Source organism: Acomys minous (assembly GCF_964271855.1).
Source record: "Acomys minous genome assembly, chromosome: 4".
In the NCBI taxonomy this organism is placed as follows: Eukaryota; Metazoa; Chordata; class Mammalia; order Rodentia; family Muridae; genus Acomys; species Acomys minous.
The window spans coordinates 118,501,294-118,528,003 of NC_140486.1; the positions used below are offsets into that span (position 1 = coordinate 118,501,294).

Below are 26,710 nucleotides of genomic sequence, written 5' to 3' on the forward strand. Positions count from 1 at the left end.
TGGGTGCAATAAAGACCCCCAAGCAGAGTAAGATCCAGGAGCCTGACACTGAGAGATGCCCAACGCCCTTTCCCACTGGATCAGCTACACAGAGGTATAAAACTTGGCTCAGTGGTGTGATAGGTGAGAGAAAGGGTTAATGAAGGTGGATGGTTCCTCCAAGCCTTAGTCACAGAAATCCTTCATAGAAGACCTGATCCTAAAACACCAGACACATGGTTATTATTTGGGCGTGTGTGTCTCAAACAAGCACAAAGCAGGAGTCAGCCATGGAAATCCTCATTAGGAAGGACACAAAAAAATAGTTGAAAAATTTGAGACTAGCACCCTATCCCCAGCCTGTGGAGACTAATGCAAAGTAAAATATAAGGGGAGGAAAGACAGAATATTATTCCAACTAAGAAGAGACAATAATTGAGACCAAAATGCATCGGTTTCATTTTATTGCTCAATATTAATACCCATTAATTTTGATACCTAACCTGTGGACTGTGTTGTTCAGTTGTTAGCTTTTTCACACGCATCTTGCTATTATTTCTTTTGCCTCACCTAGTGGGCTGTTTATACCTCCAACACATATGCATTCCTTCTCTCCTTCTCGTTCTTATCTTACTTCTTGATTTCTCTATTTCACATTTTGCATTCTCTTAATTTTATTATCCTTGGTACCCTTTGCTCTAAAAAGCAGTCTATAAACGACATATTGCCTAGCAGGTGCCCCGGTGCTGCTATTTCTGAATCTTACCTGGCACAGATGTGCAGCCATGAAAGTTTCTACTGCAAATTAACTCAAAGGCTTCTGTCAAATCATTAAACTCATTACTGAAGTTAACTTCCTCCCTAAAGAGCAACAGAGAATTGCAGAGAAGAAAGACCACCCGTGAGCAGGTCTAGCCAATTGGTGAGCTCCTAGTTCAGTGAAAGATCTAGAAGAAAATGTAGAGAGTAATAGTGAAAAACACCAGTGAAAAACAAACGTGCATACACACACACACACAAAGCACAGGAGACAACAATCCACTATGACACATTTAAAAGCTCCCTAATGTTGAAAAAAAAAAAAACCAGGGGGAAAAGATCATTGAAATAGAAAAATAAAGTTCTACTTTAAAGGGAATTAACGACGATTAGGAGGACATAAGCAGAAAGATGAGACAAGGAAATGAGGGGAACTCACAGGTTATCAGAGCAGATAAGTGGCCAGTGACATGGAGGGATAGTTCGACACTTGAAAGGAAGGCTTAGCAAGGAAACTCTTAGGTTCATATTTAAATGACAACATAACTTTTCAGAACCTCTTAGATACAGCGTAGGCACTTTTATGGAGAAGGTTGATGAGTCTAAGAGCTGATATTAAATAACTAGAGTGAAGTGAAATAAATAACATACTTGCATAGACCCAGATTCTAAGAAAAAAAAAATAGACCAAACATAAATGCAGTAAGTGACAAGAAATAGTAAAGGTTATTACTGAACGTGTTTGCATTCTGGGGTCCATGGTGTCTGAAAAGGCATCAGCTATCCTGGAACGTAGTTACAAGTGTGTGAGCTCCCAGTGTGGGTCCTGAGAGCTGAACTTGAATCTTCATAAGAGTAGTGAGCTCTGCTAACTGCTGAGCTGTTTTTTTTTTTTTGGTCCCCAAAGTTATATTACATAATATAATTATAGAGAGGATGCTGACCAGATTACTATGTATTTGCAAAATTTCTTAGTTCATAAAAAATGTATATTAAATTCTGCGAAAATCTGTAATTTAGTAGATAGTAACACATAATCACTAGTCTCTTAAGGGCAGGTCTAAACCTCCCTCTCCCTCAACATAGCAATACTGGTGACGTTGTTCTAAACAGAAGGACTTTGGCCAAGTAAACAGAGGGATTGTTAACAAGCTCAGATTCCCAGCCTATTGACTGTTAGATAACATCTCCCTGTTTTGTACTTCCCTCCGCCCCCTGGGAGATTGCCTTGGAAGTTTGATCCCCAATAAATTGTTTTCATTCTGCCAACAGTGTGGTCTAGTTCAGAAGTTTCTCTGCACCATCACTTATATAAGTATAAATTTTGCCATGCTTGGATAAAATGTTAACACTGACATAGTCTAGACGGAGGATATAACAAGATCCCCCGTTCAGTCACTTATAGGGTTTTTTTTTTTCCTCATTATAAAGTACAATTCAAAGAATCAAATTAATTATGGTACAATAATTATCATGTTCTTCTTTATCTCCACCAATATGGCACTACTGAGATTCTGAATGAGAGTTTTGTGTCTTCTTGTGTTCAAGGGCGAGTTCTGATTTGCACTTGAAGGGTGTGACACAGTATTTCCAAAGCGTAGGATCAGGAGTTCTCAGCCAGCTCTGACGGTCACTGTTGTAAGGTAAGACTGCTGGGTTGCCCTTCCTATACTCATCACAACTCTGTCCAAGGTTAAGCGAGGCCGCCTTCATGTTTGTATTATGACTTGGTTCTAAAGAAGACATTTCTCCATAAGTATATGTGAATCAGAAAGACACGCGTGGCTTTTACGCCTTGGAGCAATAGTTTTAGTACCACCATGCCCTGCTTGCATCCTGTATTTAGTCATCTCCCTTGTGATAGGCACTGTAGTCTCGGGATGGTGAGCTTTTTCTTCACAGGCCTTTAGGTCAAATTAAAAGAGGGTTGGTTGCCTCACATGCATTCGGCTAATGGCACTGTAAGATTTAGATGTGATCGGAAGGCTCATAAAACAGCTGAATATCCATTCACAGTGTTGTCTGATCCATAGACCATGAGAATTCGTGTTATTTATATTCTCTGTGGCTTCTTTAAATGCTGGATATGAAAGAGCTTGAAGAGGGAGGAGCCATCTAGAGAAATTAATTTCTTGAAGGTGGAAGAAAGATAGCGTGTAAAGAGCCATTAAAAATTCACAGATGTACAAAGTGCTCTTGGATTTGCTAATTGTTTGCAAAGATTTACATAGTTTCTAGAGACATATAAAGACATACACAATAGTAAATTTTTATGTAATTTAAAAAATTGATTTGGGTCAGTGGCAACTAATTCACTAGTATGGATGCTATTGACTTTATGTAAGAGCAATAAATAGTTTGCATTTAAATTAAACTGGTGCATTACATTCTTTGTGTCTGCACTTCTGCACATGCTTACTGAGGCATGATTTCATGCCTACGAGTAAACAGAAAGGAGAGCCGACAATGCTGGAAGCAATTATTTTTCGGCCACATCTGAATAAAAAAATAAAAGATATTTCAACATTACTTAGCCCACATAAAATTTTAGTGAAAAAAAAATGGTAAAGAAGAAAATATAATAACGACCTAAATTCGGGAGAATTAGGAATACGTTATTACACATTTTTCTTTTTTTTTCATACTCATCACAGGTGCATTTTAAAAATATGATGTGCTTAAAAAATGAAGAAATGCAGCTATGTGTTAGAATATAAATGATGGATTTTATGTAAATATTGCAAACTATTACGGATCGCAAATAATGCAGCCATCTCCTTTCTCATTCTTTATTAAAGGATGCCCATTAGTTGCCTTGCTAGGTAACTGGGGTGCTGGAATCTCAGATACTCATCCAGGCCAGATATGCTATTCTTTTGACAGAGAAAAAAAATCCCCCCTTATGGCATCCTCACCTAGGTAACATTTATTTTTCTGGAGAGGCAGCCCTACAGTGTTTCAGGAGATGAGATGAGGCTGATGAACAATCCTCTGTAAGAGGCGAGTTTTAGGTGGTGCTAATCACACTGTAACCTGAGTCCCAGAGTGACGGGCACACAGTTCGGAATACACTGAAAGCCATGGAACTGTTTGTATAAATCAATACAAGAGTTGTTTGTATGTTAGTAAAGCTGTTTTAAGTGAAAAACAAAAATGTCTAGTATCTTTAAGGTAATTTCCTCTAGCTGGGTACACATTACAATAAGTTATGAACCATATGTATTAAATAATGAGGATAAAGCCAAGCATGGTGGCAGATGGTTGCAGGGTGCAATGGCACATACCTGTAATCCAGCACTCAGGGAGGCAGAGGTGGGTGGCTCTTTGTGAGTTCAAAGCCAGCCTGGTCTACAAAGTGCCCAGGATAGCCACGTTTACACAGAGAAGCCCAGTGTAGCAAAAACAAAAGCAAAACAATCAAACAATAGATGAGTGAAAATATACTACTAAGTGATGCAAAGTAATCAAACTATATTCAAAAGTAAAACATTTTACATGAAAATCCATTTACATAATAGAAACTAAAATTACTTGTGTGGTATGTGTGCACTTGCAGCATGAAATAATGGAAAGCGTTAGAGGTGTTGATGTACTTCTTCAGCTAAAAAGTGTTAAAAAGAGAACAGGAGAGTACTTCCTAAGCTAAAGCTCTGATATGTCCCTACAAAACAGTTTATTTGCAATGGGCATATGAATAAATTGTTACATTGGAATGTTGCTTTCTAGAAAGCATTAAAAATAAAAATCGAAGCCACATGTGGTCTTTTGGATAAGAATGGTCCTGATGGGCTCATATATTTGAATGCTTAGTCACCAGGTGCATTCGACACAGGATGAGAGGGATTAGGGATGTGTGGCTTTACTGGAAGAGGTGTGTCACTGGGGGTGGATTTTGAAGTTTCAGGAGCTGAAGCCAGGCCCTCTCCCTGCCTGTGGATCAGGCTGTGGCTCTTAATTACTTTTCCAGCCCCATGTCTGCCTGCATGCTGCCATGTTCCCTGCCATGATGACAATAGACTAACCCACTGAAACTGTAGGCAAGCCCCCAATTAAATGCTTTCTTTTATGTATGAGTTTTTTCACAGCAGTAGAACAGTGATTAAGACATCACTTAGTAATGTAAACATCATAAATTCATTGATATGATTACAAATAAACATGAGTAAATATCTTGTGGTTGCCTAATGTGTGTGTACTTATATTTATAGTGACAAAAGACTAATAAATTCTCGATTAAAATTGCCTATTAGAAGAGGGTATATTGGAATGTGGGTTTATGTGATTCTAAAGTACATTAAATGCCACTCTGATTATTTTAGGACAACTATTCAAATATGATATGAATGCACCACTTTTAAAAACTCAGTCAAACAACATACTGACATATAGTTGATTAATTTCATTTTACTACTAAGCTTCATGATTTGATTTTTACCCCACTTGTTATAAAAAATCTGCAATCAGCAGGGCTAAATCTTTCCATTCGTTAGATATAAAATAAAATTGCTAAAACATGTAGTTCTTTTTTAAAAAAAAAAAGATTTATTTATTTATTATGTATACAGTGCTCTGCCTGCACATACACCTGCATGTGAGAAGAAGACACCAAATCTCATTATAGATGGTTGTGAACCATCATATGGTTGCTGGGAATTGAACTCAGGACCTTTGAGCAGTCAGTGAGTGCTCTTAACCTCTGAGCCATCTTTTCAGCCCAAAACATGTAGTTCTTATTCCAAGAACAGTATGCATTTTTAAAAAGTATTTATTTTTTCAATTAACAAATATGTTCATGATCCTGGAATATGAACTTTAGACAAAAATAAAACAAACTTACCTTAGCATTATGGTGTTTGGATAAGACAGACGTTTAGAAAGAATTCATTATTGAAGGATATTACATTTTATTAATTCAATTTTCCTGAATTATCTAGAATTGAATATTGTTTCCTGGACCTCTTTGTACACAATTTTGAGTTGTCCCTAATGGGTGCCCAACCACTGAACTTTGAATGTCAATGTCGTCATAACTAATCTTATTATCTCTATAGAGCTAGTCACGGACTTCTTACCAGTATTCTCGACTCCTCAAGAACATAACTATTTGTTATTACTAAAATTCACTGTGAACGGAAGCCATTCTCTGGTGCAGTCACTGCGTACTTATTCTTTCCTTCTGCTGTCTAATACCATTTGAAACCATCATATCATCTTCACCAGTTCCAGGGTCTAAAGTCTATATACATACATGGAATAGCCTATCCTAATACCACCTTTGACATACAGAGAAAGCCACAGGTGAGCTTTTGAAATATGGTGGCCCCTTTTCAAGTGCCTTCAATGTTGCTTTACCAGAAGGATTGTCCCTAGATAGTGTTATGTTAGTATCAGTGGGTGGGATGAATGAGAGAAGGGAAGATGTCTCTTGCCAGTTGTGATTCCTTTCCTGTTCATGTCTTTCTAAATTACCTTAATTTTAATAAAAAAAATCAAAATATTTCAACAGTACAAGGTGTTAGATAGATATCATTACAATTTGAACATGTCCCATTTTAGCAATTTTCCTTTCTCCTCTCTTCCCTATCCACTACCATCCCTGGTTCATGGTTACGGCCTTGCACAGACTCTTCTTTTTTCATGCCCCATGTGTCCTTTTCTTCTTTACCCACAAGTACAGCTTTTCACACCTATGCACATGCAAGCTTTGCTTTGCACATGCAAGAGAATATGTGTCTCTTGTTTTTCTGAGTTCAAGTCACCTTACTTAACGTCTTATGTTTTAGATTTCAGTGCTAGTAACAGTATGTTCCTATACATTGTTACTGGTCAGGGAGCCCATAAAGTCATCCAAAGCAATATAGGCTGTTTTGCCTTTGGTTGCTCACTACAACCAATTGGTAAGACCATGCTATTGAAGACACCAAAGACTTTGGTTGCAGTGAGTAGAGTAAAAGTCTTGTACTGACAAGGAAAGTCTTTCCCTATTTCTGGCTTTCTTAATGTTGGAAGATGCTGTGCTGTGGATGTGATATGAATGTTTAGACTCAAGGACTTTCATGGCTAGGTACATTGGCAACCTTATCTTGAACTGCTACTCTGAATTTTTGCTCACTTAGATTTAGTCAACATTGAATCTTGAACTTGATATTTACATTTAAATTACTAACTTGAGCTAAGGTCAATAAATATGCTATAATATAGAATTTTTATTTCCCCTTTATCTCAAGCTTTTTCATAAGCAACTCTTCACATTAAAGCCCATCTCTGTTCATAGATAGTAACTCAAAAGGGAGCTTAAACTTTAAATGGCTCCTCTTTCAAGAAGCCACATACTGACAATTTTGCAGTGATGATTTTATTTAAGCCCTTTCTTGAGACAAGATTCTATCAGTAATTAAAAATATCAAGTTTAACAAACCTTGTGCTTTTTTTTTAACAACAACAATAACGACCATTCCATCTGACAAATGCAAATGGCTAAACAAGTCATTTTATGTATTCTAGTTAGCATTAAAGTTATTGTGAATAATAGCTAATCTATTCATTGTTATAATCTCAATCCTTCCTAATTGTTATTTTAATAGCTCATTTGGAAAACAATAGATATTTGAAGTAATACTGGGTATGAAATTATGCTAGACAAATGCAAGACTGTCTTTAGAAATAAATACACAGCTCAAGAGCTCAGCAATCAATCACCACCATACTAATGCTATTTTAATGTCATTTTATGTGTTTCATTACCATTCTGATTACTTACTCTAGTTTTCTTAAATTTGTTATTTAATGAAGTGGATTGTCCAAGTTCTTATTATGAAGAGCAGTGCTATACTTAATTTAGTTCACCCTAGTATTTACTTGCATGTATAACTTCAGAAAATTATTTTGTTTGGGGGCAGAAGTTCCTTCTGAGAAATGCTGCTACACACAGAATTCCAACCACTATATAAAGAAACAGAGTGACAGACACACTTTTTATAGGGTTATTGGAAAACTATCATCAGGATGCATTATCAAATATCCTTAAAACTTTTACCTTAGAAAACCATATATTTTGTTGTTGATTCATATAGATTTACTTGCTAGAGAATTGTAAATGACTTTCATTATTGTCACAGTTATTTCTACTCAGATATTTATTTATTTTACCTTGAAATATCAAGAAAGTACCGTTTATATGTTCAGAATTTTTTTAGTTCCTAAAAGTGTTATGATCTCTATACACAAATATTAAAAATATTCAATTTTATGCAGTTAGATACTTTAAATTTTCTAACATTGCACACTACAGAAAGAAAAACAACTAGTCTTTGAATTCTTATAATTAAATAAGTATATTAAAATGTCCATAATAACTATTTCCAAAAATGTATGGTTATTGTGATTAGGGACCAAGTGTCATTTGTAGCACAAGTTTAAATAATAGTGTTCATTGTGTCTTTTGACCAAAAGTAAACTATAACTATTAAGTTTTACTAGTCAGTTCCACTCAAAGAATTCTTGAGCATTATATGACCCCTTTACTTCATTCAGTCATAATTATTTTGGTTTCATCCTACTCTCAAAAAACACAGGTGGACTTTAAGCGGTCTTCTATTTATTTAACTTTATATTTGACATACAAAAAGGCTCTAGCCACAAGCTGAAGCACCACTGTAAAGTATACTTAGAGTAGTAAGATTTATAGCTGAACTACCTTATGTGAGGCTGAAAAGGAGCGATATGGAAACACTTCAGTGTTGTTTTTGAATTGTGGGAGGCTATGTACAAAGTATCCTAAGACTGGGGGATTCTGGAGGCTGCAGTCCTTGGGAAATCAGTGGGACCCACATCTTTTGTAAATTTTACATCCAGAAAGTCATCAGGGTCTTAAATTAAATTCTTACAGCACATGTCTTTACGAGGAAATGGGGAAGCGATGGGGAAGCATTTCCAAAGTATTTTCCCTACGAAAATCCTACTGAAAATTTCAGCAGAAACTTACACTGCCAGGAGGAGGAGTTTTGGCCTTATTTTCGCCATCTCTACTCTTTTTGATTACCTAAAGGGGTGAGGGAAATAAGACGCTTTGATGGAGGTCCATGACTGAAGCCAACATTCCAGCACAGGATTAGGATTGTTGCCCTCTTCTAGAAATAACTAGAAAAAGGATTCAGCATAGATGTATAGCTACTCATGAATGGATAATGAAAACATGGGCCCTCTATGGTTCAGTATTCATCCCTAGAGAGGACAATTTTTAAGATATCGTCTGCATTTCATTCACCTCCTCCCCAACAAGACTCAGAGAATACTACACAAGCAGGATAAGGAAAGAATATGTGTGAGAACTGAGAAATAAAAGGACAAAGACCTGCTATCGTCCAGGCTTAACGCAGATCCTGATAGGATCTCACAGCAAGTAAAGCTGCCTCCACTGGGCCAGTACAAAACTGGGCCTGTGATCCGTCATATAGACATCTGGGGTGGGCTTACAGCTTACCTCTCTCTAAGAAGCTTCTGGCTACTGATCAAGTCGAGAGAAAGGTGCTCATCATCTTCAGTGCTTCACCAAAGATGAGGTGAGCAGGCTTCAGTGGACAGTTCTAAAGTCGTTGTCACACTGAAGGCCCTTTTTTTTTTTTTTGGAAAAAAAAAGTTTCTGAATGTGAATAAAGGACTTTTAGGGAAGACCAGGAGTTGAGGAATTGACAGAGGTAGAAAAGGGATGGAAGTGGGTAGGCAGCGGATGTCATCAGAATACTGGGGCTGAAGGAGCTTTCAGATACAGACCCCTCTAAGAAAGAGTTCTTATGAAAACTCAAAGATGAGAGTAGAAAGAACATTTAAGCCTCTGGCCCTCAACAATTATTAATAAGTTCCATTTTTAGTTATATAAAAGGACATTGGGGCTTATTTTTTTCTGTTCTTTTTAATAAATATATCAAATTGTATCTGGCATTCAACAAAGCTACTATCAGACATACTGAAAAGCAAAAAGAAAGCCTGAAAAAAACACAAAGCAAAATTGTACTACAGAACTATAGAAATAGTATCTAATAAAATAGACTTTGAACCAAAATTAATCCAAAGAGATGAAGAAGGATACTTCATTCTCATCAAAGGAAAAATACACAAAAAGGACATCTCAATCCTGAACATCTATGCCCAGAATAAAAAGGCATCTGCATTTATAAAAGAAACATTATTAAAGCTTATGTCACATATAGGTCCCTACACATTTATAATGGGAGACTTCAACACCCCACTCTCACCATTCAACAGATCATAAGAATAGAAACTAAATAGATAAATAATGAAACTAATAGAAGTCATGAATCAAATGGACCTAATAGATGTCTACAGAACTTTTCACCCAATCACACACACACACACACACACACACACACACACACACACACACACACACACTTTCTTCTCAGCACCATAGGGAACCTTCTCCAACACTGACCATATAGTTAGTCACAAAGAAAACCTCAACAGATACAAGGAGATAGAGACAACCCCTTGCATCTTATCACACCGCCATGGATTGAAGCTGGAACTCAACAACAGAAACAATAAAATCCCCGCCTAATGATGGCTTTGGGCTCTCGCTACCAATCCACTGAATCAGTGAGGTTTGAGGGTTCTAGGGATCGAGAGCTTGAATAAAGACTCCTTGCTTTTGCATATGGCTTTGGACTCCTAGTAGTCTTTGGGGAATCTAGCCATCTGGGCATAACAGTTTCTTCTTGCAGTAGATGGTAATTAACACAGAGATCCAGACAATGCATATTTAAAGACCTTGGAACACTCAGTGTTAAGTGGTCTACATAAAAATCCCTCCCCTTGGGATCTATTCAGAAGAGGAGACAGAAAGATTGTAAGAGCCATAAGGGGTGAATGACTTCAAGGAAACATTGTCTTCCAGATGCACACCGGAACTCACTGGGACAGTGACAGAATTCACTAAGCCTTTACAAATTGAAGACAGATAAAATTTCAGCACAGAGAAAAGGAAATAGGCACCAAGTCTCACCCCTAATTAAGTAGCTATTTGCAACTGATACCTGTTGGGTGAGGGAAAATTAGTTTACTTCAATGGTGTGACATCGAATAAGTATATCAACCACTTTCCAGGAAGGACTTCATGCTCAGTAGTAGTCGAAAAAAAAAAGTGTACCTTTTCATTTATAGTTTGATCATTTAGGTATTTTTATTTTTGTTTTGTTTTTTGGGAGGGAGAAGAAGAGCATGAACTTGGATGTGTAGGGAGGTGGAATATATCTGGGAAGACTTGGCATAGGAGAAATAGTAGGGTCAAAATTTTTCATATGAAAAATCTAAAAAATAGTAAAAACATATAAAAAGGAAAATAAGGATAATGGACTATGAGAGGCCAGTGGTAGATGAACTACATCTGGATGGTTAAGTAGGTCACATCCCCAAGGCAAAACCAGTAAAGTCTGGCTTGAGTGAAGAAGATTCAAAGCATGAAAGTCCATCTACAATTTTACAGGTCAAGGGTGTGAGTGTTGGTGGGTTTGGAGGAATGGTTGATCAGAGACAGAGAGCCTCCACAGGAGGAACGCAGGCTTCTCAGTGGCAAGGGGTCAGCCTCTGAAGGACTGAACCCAGGCAGCTTCCTAGAAGCTCTTTTTATTGTTACACACAAGGCACCTTTAGCAAGTCAGTTTCCCCACACCAAAACCTCTTATTTGACCTAGGGGCTATCTTGAAAGATCCACCACCTCAGCACTTTTTAGCCATAGGAGACTTCCTGGTTTGCTAGGCTGGTCTCTGGACTAAGATATGCAAGGCTCTGAGACACCTGCAAAGGACTAATCCACTGAAAACAACTGATGTGAGAATACACATCGCTGATTCCATAATATATGCATCGATGGCTTTTATTATTTCAGATCATCAGTGGAAAGGTAATTATCCAGTGCTTTTCAAAGTGTTCACAGGGAAACACCTGATCCTTAAGACTTAGGTAGAAGCCAGATCAAGCAACCCATGTCCTCTGTGTTTAGCTCCTGATTCTTCCTACTATATAGAAAGTTAAAGGTCTTTCTATAATTGTTGTTTAAAAACTATTCTTTCTACTTCAGGGGTTGCTCATGGCAATTCTCTCAGAACCTAGGGATGGATGTTTCACAGAGGCACAGGTCTCTAAACCATTACACTTTTTCTGCTTATGGTGTTTACTTTACTGGCACCAGCATACTATTAGCCTATTTCGTTGCTTATTTTAACTGAAACATTAAGATGCAAGTCACCGTGACTTTCGAACCTTTTAGTTTCTTCACTCCAATTCAGCAACAATTTCTGGCGCCACAAACTCGGCTTCTCTCCTTGTATGTTGTCATGTTTATCAGGGTTTGTTCCTTCCTCTCGCTTCAGTGGCTTTAAATCAGGAATTCACGAACAAATTATAGGATGCTGTTTGTACTCCAACAAGGCTTTGTTTGTTTCTTTGTTTGTTTTTCTCTATGTCTGTTTCTTTAAATGAGAAACCTTCCTCCATATAAAACCGTTTAATATAAATTAAACTATCATGGAGGTAAGTTTTTAACTACTCTTTAAAAAGAATTTGTTAGGTGACAAAGGCATTCTCATAATTAAAGCTGGAACTGTAAAGGTAGTTTTGCTGGCACAGCATGCCAGTACTGCTAGCATTGCTGTTGTTCTCAACCACTCAGTCTTGCAAGTAAGACTTACTTCTTAGTGAGGTGTTTTCAGTTAGTTTTCCCTCATCTATTTTATCCCAGTAGAAAATGTTTATTTCCATACAATTATTTCATACCACATGGACAGATTATAATTAATAATAATAATAAGCATTTATATAATTATATATAATATGTAACTATATAATTATATATAATAATTTTTTTTCTCAAGACAGAGTTTCTCTGTGTAGCCTTGGCTGTCCTGGATTCGTGGACTCGCTTTCTAGAACAGTCTGGCCCTGAAGTCACAGAGTTCTGCCTGCCTATTCTTTCCTGAGTACTTGGACAACAGGCATGTGCCACCAAGCCTGGCACAATAACAGATCTTAAGCTTACTTTTCCTCAATAAAAAAGCACATTACAGGACTTCTTCCTTTCTTTCTTTTTCCCTGTCATTGGTGTAGTTGAGTTTTTTCTAGGTGTTATTTGTACTTTTGTTTTCAGTAGGATATAACCTTTTTATTTACTTATTATTTTTTATTTTTATTTGTTTTAAAGATTTGTTTATTATTCTGTATACAATGCTCTGCCTGCATGTACACCTGCAGGCCAGAAGAGGGCATCGGATCAATCATAGATGCTTGTGAGCCACCATGTGGTTTCTGGGAACTGAACTCATGACCTCTGGAAGAGCAGTCAGTGCTCTTAACTGCTGAGCCATCTCTCCAGCCCCGATATAACCTTTTTAAGTAAGGAAAATTTAGCTAGATAACACACAGTCCTCCCTGCTGCTGTGAATACTAAGGACTCGCTGAAATATAGCAAGACATGGTCAGGTTGAGAGTCTTTCATCTGCTGTGACATATTATTCCATTTAAAAGAGTTAAAGTTGACTGTTATGAAAAATATCTTGCTGTATTTTAAAGATTTTCTTCCTTGGTAATTGAACTCAATCGGGTTTTCTTGTTGGCAATTTTCATTCAGAGCTGCTCCATAACTCAACTGACCTGAACTTTCATTGCCCTGCTGGAGGCAGGTCCTGATGCAGCATAATCAGGTAAACACATTTAAAATGATAAAAGTCTCAAGTAGGATAGATGCTCCTTATCATAACTATTCATCCATAGGTGGTACTCTACCTTTCAATTTTATGGCTGTGAACTTATCCTGAGGGATAAGTGCATTGAAATTTCCTGTTAAAGATTAAATACTATCCTCCCAAGAGGAAAATATCTATTAAACTATTCACAATAAGGTTGTAAGTCAACACAAGCAGTTGCTCTGTATGTTTTTCTTTACGTCATCCTCTAATGAATCAACTTAAGGTTGATTTAGCCTGAATTCAGGCCAAAATGTACACAGTTTATTTGAGCTTTATGATTTAAGAGGATCCTTGCCATCCTTTCATAATATAACCAGTAAATCAATCATAAAACAAAATTGTGAGGGTTGGACCCAAGGAATTTGAGACTGTCTTTATGAAAACATATTACCTTTCCTTTTAAAGTAATGTAAATCATTTTCTGAATTGCTTCTGGATGATAGCAAAATAAATCAAGTCATGTCCTCTCAGAGCGTGGTCACAATGTTGTGCTCTCAGAACGTGGTTACAGTGTTGCCCTTTCAGAGTACGGTTACAATGTTGCCTCTCTCTCCCTCTCTCTCTCTCCCTCTCTCTCTCTCCCTCTCTCTCTCTCTCTCTCTCTCTCTCTCTCTCTCTCCATCCCTTTCTCTCTCTTTCCCTCCCTCCCTCCCTCTCTGTCTCACAATTACACAGGCAAAGAACAAGATGACAAAGAAATGATTTTGAGATTATTTGGAAGAAATATGTATCTAGCCATGGCACATCACATGGCTACGTGCTCATAACTACTAATCATGAGTGGTGTTAGATCCAGAAACACATAAGCTTTGGTGACCCCAGAGCATCTGTATCATATGTCTTGTACACCTGAGATGAGGAAGATAAGGGGCATAGGTACACTAGGATAAACCCCCAAGCCATTTCCAGGTGTATGATCTTTGACTTGCATTAACACGTGTCACTAAAAAACGAAATGCATTGATAAAGAAAGAGGGGAAAGCTCATGTTTGTTTCAAATTGGGAATCAGCTCAATGCAGAGAGAAAATGCTTAATGGCTCTGCCATGCGCCACTCAATGGCCTCGAAGAGAGGAGTAAGGAAAAGTCCTAATGGGCCAGATTCTCTTTTACCTAATTATTCAAGGCTATTATGGCCTTCATTTACCCCTACCAGTTCCAGTGTGAAAGTACTAAGCCATGGAACCTTGGAAGGTAACCTCATCTGGATGTTTTCTAAATAATGAAAGAAATCTTACAGGGAGCGGGATGTGGCAGCTTGAATGAGAATTGCGCCCATGGAATCGCTATTGGCCTGTTGGTTTTCCGGTTTATGGAGCTAACAGTCTGGGAAAGACTTAGAGGAAGGCCTCGTCAGGGGAGGTATGTCACTGGGGTTTAGTTCATGTTATTCCCAGACCACACTGCTCTAGTTTCATGCCTGCCCGGTTGCTGTCATGCTCCATGGCATGATAATCATGGACTCTAGGCCCTTAAAACTATGAACTTTCTTTATAACTTGCCTTGATCATGATGTTTTGTTATGGGAATAGCAAAGTGAGACACTGTCTAATGAGTGTATCCAGTCCCCTTCTCTTGTTAGCTGTGACTTGTGGACTTCCTGAGTATCTTACTTGATCTATGCCTACTACTTTCAGTTTTTTAAAACAATTTCATTCTTCTCATTGCTTCAATATGTTCAATATTCTGGGGTTTTACTGTTAGAGTAGAAAACGACTTTGGGTCAAGAAATAGAGTCCCTGACCTGGGTGGAGTTGGGCTGAGTCATTCACTTGACCTAGGAGGGTGGCCTATCTTAAGCCATGCTAAAGAGGTAGGCAAAATAATTTTTTTTAAAATGAGATTTTTGTTCTTTTCCCTCTCAGAATCTCTGCCCCTGGTATACTGGCCTATCTGGCAACTGTCATGCAGCTTTGTAATTTGCACACTTTGCTGAATTATTTTCCTTTCTTTTTCTCAGTTTCACCCCCCCCCCCCATACTGTTGGCTTCCTCAATATCATTCTACTTTTCCATTCCTGCCACATGGCTGCTTAGTTTCCAGAAGTCTTATATCCATATCAGTTTATACATCATAGGTTTTTTTTCTTCTCTGCCCCAATCTCCTCTGGACAGCTGATGAAGTTTTACAGCTTGTCCACCCCGGATTTTTCTTTTAAACGCTAATAACAGTTTCCTTGAACTTCAGTTTGAGTATATTTTAAAAGTCTTCATTCAATGAGGCTACGAATCTCAAAAGGGGGCCTTGATGTTGTCTGTAACTTCTGGCAACCATGAAACGACCCCTCCATTCCAGTAACATTACAGTATTAGAAACAGTTTTTTCACATGGTCTTATAGTATCCATAATTATTCCACAGGTCTGTGGCATTCATTTATGTGTGATATGCTCAAGTTTTAAAATTAAAATGACTATTTTGATTAGAAATAATGAATAATTTTAATTAAAATAAAAAATTCCAGGTAACCTAAATACTGCTAATGGAGTTTGGCTTATCTCTGAGTTTGGAATCATGTCCAGTGAAAAATCCTATGTTGGGTGTTTAAAGCAATCCTATAGAGATGCTGAAATAATATGTCAGAAATTCATGAACAATAAATATTTTTCTTATTAAAACAGAATTCAAGCATTGAAAACAAAAATGTATCCTACTATTTGATATTTACAGACAACATGTAAAAATGGGGATTATGTATGACATAATTAAATTTATGCCATATTAAATTTTTGCTTGATTAGTTCAATTGAATAAATGAGATTAATAACTACAGGTAGATTTTTGTTCTACAAAATTTCACAAAGAAATTAAACAGTACCTTTCTGTTATTACTATCTCATCAAGTATCATTAGCTTTTATTTTTGAATACTGATTCTGTGAATATCACATTAATGACCTAGCTCTTTCATGAAAATTGGAATATTTGATTTTTATCATATTTTCTTTGTTTTATACCAACCATTATTTTTACCATTTTTTATGTTATCAGGCATTTTATGGTATTTTACACTATATATTTAGAATAACTAGAATCATAATTTTTATTATACTAAGCCAGAAATGGTTTTCCCCCTCTCTTTAATTATTTTCATCTTGGATTAACATAAAAATCAAGAAAATTCCAAGTACTTTAACACACTATCTGAATGTCCTTATTATTATCCAATTTGTTTGCTAGGAATCATATTTTCCTAAATTCTCCATTTTTTCATCTATTATGTTTAATTTGGTTATTATTTTATTTAATAACAGAATAAGTGCCTTAAGTTATGGTGGCAATTTATATTAATAATAGTTAAATACAGATTAATAGGCTTATAGTCATATTGTTTGGCTGGGTTTGTCATATTTTATTTAGCTTTCAATGTTTGAGGTAGAACCCTGTGCTTTTCATGTTAGACCAGCATTTTACTACTGATCTTTACCCCCAGCAACAAAATACCTTTCTGTAAAATAATTCTAATGGATAGTGTACACAAGGGTCCATGAAGATGACTCTAGTCTCAGGTCCTGTGATAATGATAAATAATATTATAATGTTTATCAAATTACTATCACAATGAAAGGGAAATATCCCTAATTCATAAATAACGAAGGAACTCCAGGGAGAAAAAAATAGTCCCACACACACACACACACACACACATTAAATCCATATGCAGCATATCCACATATATATATACAAACATGTACATTGAGAAATAGGTATTTCTCCATGTTGAAAAGTTTAGCAATGCAGTCTTATTTTTTTTAAGTCACAAACTATTGCTCACTTCTATGCTGCTGCCTTCAACTCTCCGAGCAGATTCTCAGGCCAGTTGAGTTTGCTCTGTAGAATTCTTCACCTGCATTTTGCATAATTGAATGAAGCTGTTCTTTTCTCTTTGTTCTGCCTGTGGGCTTAGACAGATGTTTCTCCAACCGGCAGTAAATTGGTAAACAAAAAACAAACAAAAAAGGTTTCTTCTGGAAAGCTGTGTTAACACCACAAAAAAAGAATTTATTCTGCTGTTACTGTCAATAGGATAATAGCTTGGTCTTCTTTTGTTTTTTGTTTTTTGTTTTTGTATAAATTCTCTTCAGCAGCACTTCTGTGGGTAATTATTTCAATTAGTTTCTACAACAAAAACTTCTTAGTGGACATGATCATAATGCTGAAAATAAACTTATGATAACATCCTTATTATCACCATACTATCATTTATACAACCCAATAATATTGAGATAATTAGAGGAAACAGGTGTAACTAAATAGGGTTATGCACACTAACACTGAACTTTTGTTCTGTGCTGATTTGTGCTTTTCAGAAGGAAGACTTAAAGCATCCATATGTTCCCATTATTGGCTCTGAGAAACAGCACTGATGGTGACAGGGTGCAACCACCAGCATGAGGCAAACTACAAAGGAAGCACAGATTTTTACTGAATTGTAAACAGTCCGTTCTTTTTCCATATCAGCTCTGTAGGAAGAATGCACCTGGTGATCTTGAGGGATATCCTAGCGGTTTGTGACCACTGTTTAGGATGCTGTTTCTACTCACACAGTATCCAAGGACATAATCTCTGGGCTGAACTTGCCCTATTTCAAACTCCCAACCTCTGATTCTGGCTGTACCACACCAGAAACATACCATATCTGGACCTAGACCTCTTTATTGTGAAATTGTAGTAAATAGCAGACTTTCAAAAAAGTATTGCTTAGATTAAGTGAAAAGCCTCTTGCTTTGTGTAAACATTCACCTTGCTTATGGAAACTCACAGTGCACTTAGTAGTACATGAAAGGTAAGTCTAAAAGATGGCTTCGCAGAATACATCAAAGGGCATCGTCGTTCTCCTGGTCTGGGCACGTTCATAGGTACAATTTGTTCAATGATTTAAGAACATTTCTTTCTGTATCTCTGTACTTTTGGTCATACTGTGCCCTGTAAGAATAAATTTAATTCATTACATTTAATTCTATACTCATTTGTTTGTTTTTGTCATGATGGGACTAGGACCAAGGACCTTGCGCATGTTAAGCATATGCTATGCTGTAAAATTAGAATGCCAATTTTATCTGGCCCTGTAATTTGTGTTTTTGTGATTACTTCACTGTACATCTAATTTTTCTCATTAATTATGCTATAAGGAATTCAGAACAAAATAGCAGGCTGGGTAACCTTTGTAAACAAAAATTTTACATGGTCATACATCATCTAAATATGATACAGGGCATTAGCTGGGTATGGTGGCACACTCCTCTGCTATGATGCCAGCACTTGGGATGGAGGAGTAGGAAGATTTCAAGGTCAACCTTGACTATGTGAGGCATTGCATCAAACTTAAAACCAAACAAAAATCCCAAGTAAGACAAAGAACACATCATAACCAAATACATATGCATTAGGATGGTTAGAGCCTTATATTTAAAAATATTTTATAAACTCCAAAAAATGTAATCACCATTCATAAGATGCAGCCTATGGTATATGAACAGCAATCACTATATTGGATTAAAAACCATTATTACCAGGTAGTATTTTTATAATGTGCTCATTTTATTTTCTTGTATAGAATATTTTACTTGCCTTACTATTTTGCTTACTTTCTTCTTTTTTTCTAAATGCAAATAGACAATAATAAGTAAGGTAAATATTAATATGAGAAAGGCAATTCTCACCACTTAGAGACAGAAGACAGAATCTCCCCCCTCCCCTATCCATGTGTGTGTGAGTGTGTGTGTGTGTGTGTGTGTGTGTGTGTGTGTGTGTGTAATACGTGTGTCAAGTAGTAAACACTGAGGCAGAAATTTTCTTTCCCTTCCTCAGTGTAGATTCTCTTCACATGTCTAAGCCCTCTATAGTCTATACTATGGCTCTATCTAGTAGAACTACAACGTGATCTATGTATAATTAACATTTATATTAATCTTACCTAAAAACATTGTTATAAGGCAAATTAACTTTAAAATCTATTCAATACAAACTATATATTTTATATATCAAATAATTTTATTGGGCATTTTATGCATTATGTTTATTAATGGGTTCTTAAAACCAGAATCATATTTTACCCTATGGTGTATATTAAATAGAAACTTGAACACATATTCACTGAGGAATTGATTTAGCTACTCAACTTTATCCAAACATGAACTGAACTGTACACTATCTATTCATATTATTTAAATTTAAATTTAGAAATACTAATTGTATTGGTTACTTTTCTATTACTATGACAAAACAAAACAAAACATGACCAAGGCACATTATAAAAGGAAGTGTTTTATTTGGTTTACAGTTTCAGAGGGTTAGAGTCCATTATGAGAGACCAGAGACATGACAGCAGGAACTGTTATGAGCTCATACCCTGAAAGAAGCAGGAAGTTGAAAAAGGCACATTGGGAATGGGACAAATACTTTTTGTATTCTTCTCTGACCTACAAAATATTATTCAATTATGAATTTCATAAAATCACCAAAGCAAAAGAGAAAATTTCAGGAATATGGATGTTTACATCATATGAACCTTGATTCCTTCTGAAGATTTCTGTGCTTCTCGTCTTTGTTCAGTCATCATGTTGTTTAAATATCCAGTGTTTTTAATGAAAGCATTTTTTTCTATAGGATCATATTGTCATTTTACTAGTTTTCTGCTTTACTTCTTGTACTTTCTTTTTTAAAAAAAATCTATAGGCTAACAGTTTTTAAAAGTCACTTGATGAATATCATATGACAATAATTTCAATTTCCTATATATTGCTCTGTTGGGCTACATTGTGTGAAGATGTGTCTCTGTATATTCAATTGTTGATTGCTAAACCAGCAAAAAACCTAAATACTACTCAGGTGTTGGTATTGTGGTTTCGCTGGCCCATCCCTGGTCTTATATTTTGTAAATATTGGTAATATTTGTTATTCCTCACTTGCCTGTTGGTTATAAAAAAGAGCAGACAGTCAATGTCTTGGCAGTAAGTAGAGGGTGGAATGAGAGAGAGAGAGAGAGAGAGAGAGAGAGAGAGAGAGAGAGAGAGAGAGAGAGACAGAGACAGAGACAGAGACAGAGACAGAGACAGAGAGACAGACAGAGACAGACAGAGACAGACAGAGACAGACAGAGACAGAGACAGAGACAGAGACAGAGAAGAGACAGACAGTGAGACAGACTGCGAAAAGGAAGCAAATGCAGGAGATTTCTCAGCATACATGGAGGTGAAAGAAAAGGCCAAGTGGAGGAGAGAGGTAGAGCTAGCCATGTGGTGGGACATAGTGCAGGCTTAGTCAGATTAAGCTATATTGGTGGCTGGGTGACTGCCTAAGCTAAAAAGCAGAATCCTAACATTCCTACCTTTTCCTATAATTAAAAAATGAGATGTTGGATTGTTTTATATAAGGTAAGTAAAAGTATATAAATGTAGATGAGGGAGAAAAGAGATAGAAAAAAGCAATAGCAACAAAATGTCCAGATTATATAGTTGAAGAGGAAGGAAAAGTCCTGCCTTGAAAGTTTAAGGTGGAGGAAGGCTATGGCAGCCAAGTCCTGCAGCGGATAGGGACCACAGAGTGCTGGGAGAACCTGGAACTGTCCCAGACCTGGAGCCATTTGCAAATGGATAAGGGGCCAAATAATCATCTTAACTACTTCCTGCTGACAGTAGGGCATCGATAAGGTGTTTAAAAGGCGGAAATGTTGGTCAGGTTCTGGAAGAACAGGCTGTTGCATATGCTGTTCAAGGTCTGAGAACATCTGCAGCTGGGAAGGGCAATGCAGGTCCGGCTAGGAGGAACAATGCAGGTCCAGCTGACACAATTTCTCAGGTTGGATAGGAGCACTTGTGGGTAGCTGCTTTGACGATGTCCCAGATATAGGCAGTCTGGCAGGATACTGTAACATATATGTGGGCAGAAGACAAAGTGAGCAGGTTAGGGAGAAAATGGCCTTTAGGTGTGCATTTGAAACTCTTGGGAGAGCAAAGAGAAAAGGCAAGAGACAAATGTTGACAATCTGTGAAAATTTTGGGAGAGCAAAGAAAAGGTCTGGATACAGGGAACTTCCTTCCATTTTGCCCTGGGAAAGGCTTGAACATGGGAGAGCAAAGACAGAAGCAGAAGCAGAAACTGCACTAGCAGAAGCAGCGGTTTCACCCAGTGAAAAAGCCCTAGCTGTAGGGTAGCGAAAAGAAACAGTCAGTCATGCAGATCGGGGTTGTCAGCTGGTGTTGGGTGCAGAAAGGTGGCAATCAGGTAGTTAGGGGAGAGGAGTCCCAAAACCAGGGAAAAGGAGAAGGAGTCCCACCCTTGGAGATAGGTGATAAGTGAGGAACTTTGCTGCTGGCCGACAGTACTTATCTGGGTTCCATTTGACCTGAGAGGTGGATTTCCGGTAGCTTACAGGAATGCTTCTAAGTTCATAAAGGGAGATAAATTTAGCATCATCACTGCAATCTGCAGTGAAGTACACATTTTTAGACATGTACACATTGTAGGAAAAGGGCAGTAGACATATAGTATAGTACAGGCTTGGAAAAAGAACTTTGGGTTAAGGGCACAAATACTCAGAGGTAAGTTTGGAAAGGCAGAAGCCTATTTGGCCTCTGTGGAACAGTAATAGAAGGAAATTTAAAACCTTGGGCTTGGAACTATGAGAGGATCATATAGGACAATTTGTTTATAGTTAGACTAATAAGCTAGAACTCCATTGGTCAGTCTCAATGTTCCAAACAGTTAATACAACAATAGCATAGCAACAGGAAAGCAACAGAAAGAAATGAAGCATCCTTTAGACATGCCGACCTTCATAACTTGCACTTACCAACTTAAAACAGGTTCTTATGCCTTTCAGCATTTATAAAGCATTTTTCTGGAAGCCTTAAGGTATAGGTGAAATTGCCTTGAGCAGTCACTGTCCTTAGTTAAAAGAACTGGAACAAACATCAGCTTAGCCATCAATGGGATCAAAGACCTGAGAAGGATAAATTGTAACCTAAAAGAATCTATGTACTAATAAAAATGACAGAGATGACTAGTTAGTCATATCCCAGTAAATAGACAGTGTCCCAGTTGTCTCCTGTGGCAGCATGGCCCGATGGGCAGAGACAGTCTTGCGTCAGGCACAGAGGATGAGGCTGTTTCTGTGGAAGGTGAACATGGAAGAGACTGACCTCACCTTGTATTCAGCAACATGAGACAATGACACTCCAGGTGTCCAGTTTGTCCACAGACTGACCCATAGCAGATGTTGGGAGCAGTTTTGCTCCACAGCCGGAAACACAATCCAGGTTCCAGCCACCTGGCACGGTGTGCAAGTCTTCCGAGACCTTGGGAGCTACTGTTATGATCTGGGAATCTCTGTTTTTGTAATAAATTTAGACATGTTAAATGCCATATTCAGCAGGTCTCTGACAAGTTTGAGGGCTAGCTAGCATATTTGATTTAAGCAACCTTTATATCTAGTTATCTGTAATTAATTAATAATTTAAAAACGGTATCAAACCCATTAGCCAGGAGTGGTTGAATCTAGGTTAGCTGATGACAGGAGAAACAGCATTGATTTGCTTCTGTATGAATTAGCAAAAGCATAAATAAGCAACAAAAACATGTTAAATCAGGATAAAAACATAGCCAATAAATAATTGTATATACAATAAACAATTGTACTTTTATTTTTTATTTATTTTATTTTATTTTTTATTTTTAGAGCAGAAAATAAATTAGAGAATTAGAGGAGTTGGAAAGTATAGTCTTAGAGAAAGCAATGCTGCTCGTCTGAGGTCCTGAGGCCTGGAACCAGTCACAGCTATGTGCAGGAGATTGACTCCGCCCCTGGCCCACTCTGGGTGCATATACACTGAATCTCTGGCACACCTGTGAAGGGAAGGGGGAGGGACGAGGGTAGCGGTGGGAAGCAGGGGCCAGTCACGTGCACGCCCCTAACAAAGATGGCGGCTAGTGACATGGCTGGTGTGGAGAGCAAGTACCTCTTCCATCCTGAACACATGGCGACTGTTATGGAATTGTGGCTGAGGCAGCAGCCACAGGCTCTCTGCTGGCCACATTCTATCCCATCCCGCTCTGTGCAGCCCTCCTGAAACCCCCAGAGCTCGAGGCTAGGGAACAGCAGCCTCAGTGATAGCAGGGCTGCTATCAATCTCTATCGGTGCTGCACGGGGCTAGCTCTAGCTGGCTGAATAAGCTGCTGTCAGAGCATGGCCAGCCCAAAGTTGCAAAACTGGTTACACCCGGTAGTGGGCATTTATTTACCAAAAACAGGTCTCCCAGGGCCAAGGGCAAGGGCAATGGCGCGGCATTAGGATTCTGCACTGGGCCAGGGAGAGATCAGAGTAGCAGAAATTTACCTCAGCTTAGAACCGGGGTAAAGGTCTTGAGAAGCTGTCTGGAAGGCTTGGTCACAGCTGGTGTTAGGTAAGCAGGGGAGATGGGAAGTGGGAGAGCAGATGGAATGGTCCTCAGAGCTTTGTATCGGAGTCTTATGGCTCCAATGTTATATCTAATAGCAGCAAGGCAAGGCATAAGGTACAATAAGGTACCAGGCAACAGATATTATGCTGTAGAGGAGTTTATTAAATGAGCATGAAGGGAGAAGGAAAGAGGGGAGGGGTACCCCAGAGAGAGAAGAAGAAGAAGAAGAAGAAGAAGAAGAAGAAGAAGAAGAAGAAGAAGAAGAAGAAGAAGAAGAAGGAGAGAGAAAGTAAGTGGGTAGAGCAGGTGGGGGGAGAGCGAGGAGAGGAGAGGTGAGTAGAGTAGGTAGAGAGGAGAGAGAGAGAGAGAGAGAGAGAGAGAGAGAGAGAGAGAGAGAGAGAGAGAGAGAGAGAGAGAGAGAAGAAAGGGTGGGAGGGAGCGTCTGTCCTTTTATATGGCCCTGGGCAGATGAGTCACGCTCCCATGGCAAGTAAGCAATGGCATCATCACAAGTAGGTGGACTGAAGTAGAATCCTAACTTCTGAGAAACACTTTTCTTGGAAAGGTAATCTCATACACAAAGCCCTGATGGCATCTGCACTGATGTCATAGGTACTAAATATTACTAGATTCAAAAGAGTTAACAAACTTTATCACATGGCATAGTTACGGTTACATAGTTACATATCTTTTCTTGAGATGCTATGAAAACAAGTCAGGCTTACTTTTTAAAGCACTATTGTCCAGCCAAGAAGGAAGGCAAGGGAAAAAGTACATTGTATTAAAGGTAATCAAGTACTAGACAATAATGATATGTTTATTCTTAACTTATATATAAATATATATATCATGCTACATATTTTATCTAATGTACATATACACATGATTTATTTTATAGAAAACTACTTTAATCAAATTTGAGTTTATAATATGAACACACGTGTGCATCTCTTTTGCTTAACACTTATATAGGTCACTTCATAGCGGATCATACAGAATAGAGGAGGAGGATGCGGACTAATAATGGCAAGTGATTACTTTTTCCATCTTAGTGACAATAATGAGAAGGGACCTCACTTATTTTGTGCTACACAAATTCCTGAGGGCAATGAGGAAGTTATTATAAGGTCACTGTATATTAATTCTCAAATTAAATTTATAATGAAAATTGCTCTCTCAAACCAATCAACTGTCCATGTAGAAAACATTTTTACACGTAGACATGCAGCCTAATTTTTTTCTTTCTGCTTAATCTTACTTCCAAAGTCATTGCTGTCATTAGGTTAAAAAAAAAAAAAAGCAGTGGCTTTAGAATTATGCCAAGTTATATTAATTCCTATAACATTTAGCCCTACAAATAAATTTAATTTATTTTAAATTGACATGTATGAAGGTAACAGAACCATTTTAGAAATTGTAAAAATTAATCTGGTCTCTTTTTTTCATATATATACTCACTCTGTGTCTTCGTTACTTTTCTATTGTACTGAAGAAAGATCATAGCCAAGGCAACTTATAAGGGAAAGCATTTGATTAAGGCCTTGATTACACTTTCAGAGGGTGAGTCCATGACCACCAGGTGGAGGAGAACGTCAGGAAGCCGGCAGACAATGTGCTGGGGCAGTAGCTGAAAGCTTATTATCTTACCAGCAACTTAGAGGCAGAGAGAGGGACTGGGTTTTTGAAACCTCAAAGCCCATCCCCCATTGACACACATTCTCCAGCAAAGCCACTCCTCCTAACCCTTCCCCAAACTGTTATAGCAATCTAGGAATTTAGCATTAAAATACATGAGCCTATGGGGGGCGGGGCGGGGGCGGGAATCATTTTAACTCAAATCACCACAGTCTGGCTATTGTTACTTGTATGTATGCTTTCAGCTTTCAGTCATCACTAAATTGAGGGTAACCAAAAGCCGCTGACTGGTGATGACCATGAGACCTCATGGTCCTACAAAGAACTCCAGGTTACCAAGGAGTGCTGAAAGTAGGAGAAACAGTATACCCAGGGAAGATTGTTGGTACAGCTTTTTACATTTATCTTTGAAGCTATATGCCAACAGGCAAGTGTGCTTACCCACTCAGCCATCTTACACGTCTTCCTTACTGATTTTTAACCTTCACATTTTGTGAAAAACTAAGACACAGAGACATTTATTATCTGACATTAACATGGAGGCAGAATCATCAGGAACTGCCTTATATATTTTGCCCCACATCAAAGACTCCAGGGCCATGGCAAGCATGGAGGTGTCAAGCCTTTATAGGATTCATGATGAGGGATACGCTGAGTACCCAGTACACTCTAAACAGGGTTAAAAATAGAGTAGGAACTCTGCGGATGGCTCCGTTGCTAGAGCTCTGACCACAGAAGTATTGATACTCAACTTTAGACTCCCAGATAAATAACAGTGGGTGTTTTATAGTCTCAGCTCACTGGAAGCAAAGATTACAGTATTTTTCCAAGCTGGCTACATAGACTAATCGAATCTGCCATATCTGAGTTGAAGTGAAAACCTCTGAGTCAAAATATAACTTGGAGAGCTATCAAGAAAGTCACCTGATGACAACTTCTGGTTCTTACATGAATTTACACTTGCATACATGTTCATATGCACTCATATACTTGTAAACACAGACACACACACACACACACACACACACACACACACACACACATGCAACACACACAAAGAAAACCTTGCAATAAATATATGTTGATTTATTCTCATCAATTATTTGCATGTCCAGCATTTTTACATGATGAGAAGCACATTACACTTTCTTACAAAAGCAGGGCCATGTGATGAAAGTGTT

The 26,710-nt window shown here is 37.8% G+C and overlaps 1 long non-coding RNA gene across 1 annotated transcript in view; it reads left to right on the forward strand.

Moving 5' to 3' along the window:
- Window positions 1–13,452, forward strand: part of LOC311595696 — a 95,456-nt gene extending 82,004 nt beyond the window's left edge. Inside the window, exons 3-4 of the long non-coding RNA XR_014778549.1 lie at window positions 2,287–2,381; window positions 13,380–13,452. This is a non-coding gene — a long non-coding RNA (uncharacterized lncRNA). The remainder of the gene's footprint in view (window positions 1–2,286; window positions 2,382–13,379) is intronic.
- Window positions 13,453–26,710: the final 13,258 nt, after the last annotated feature.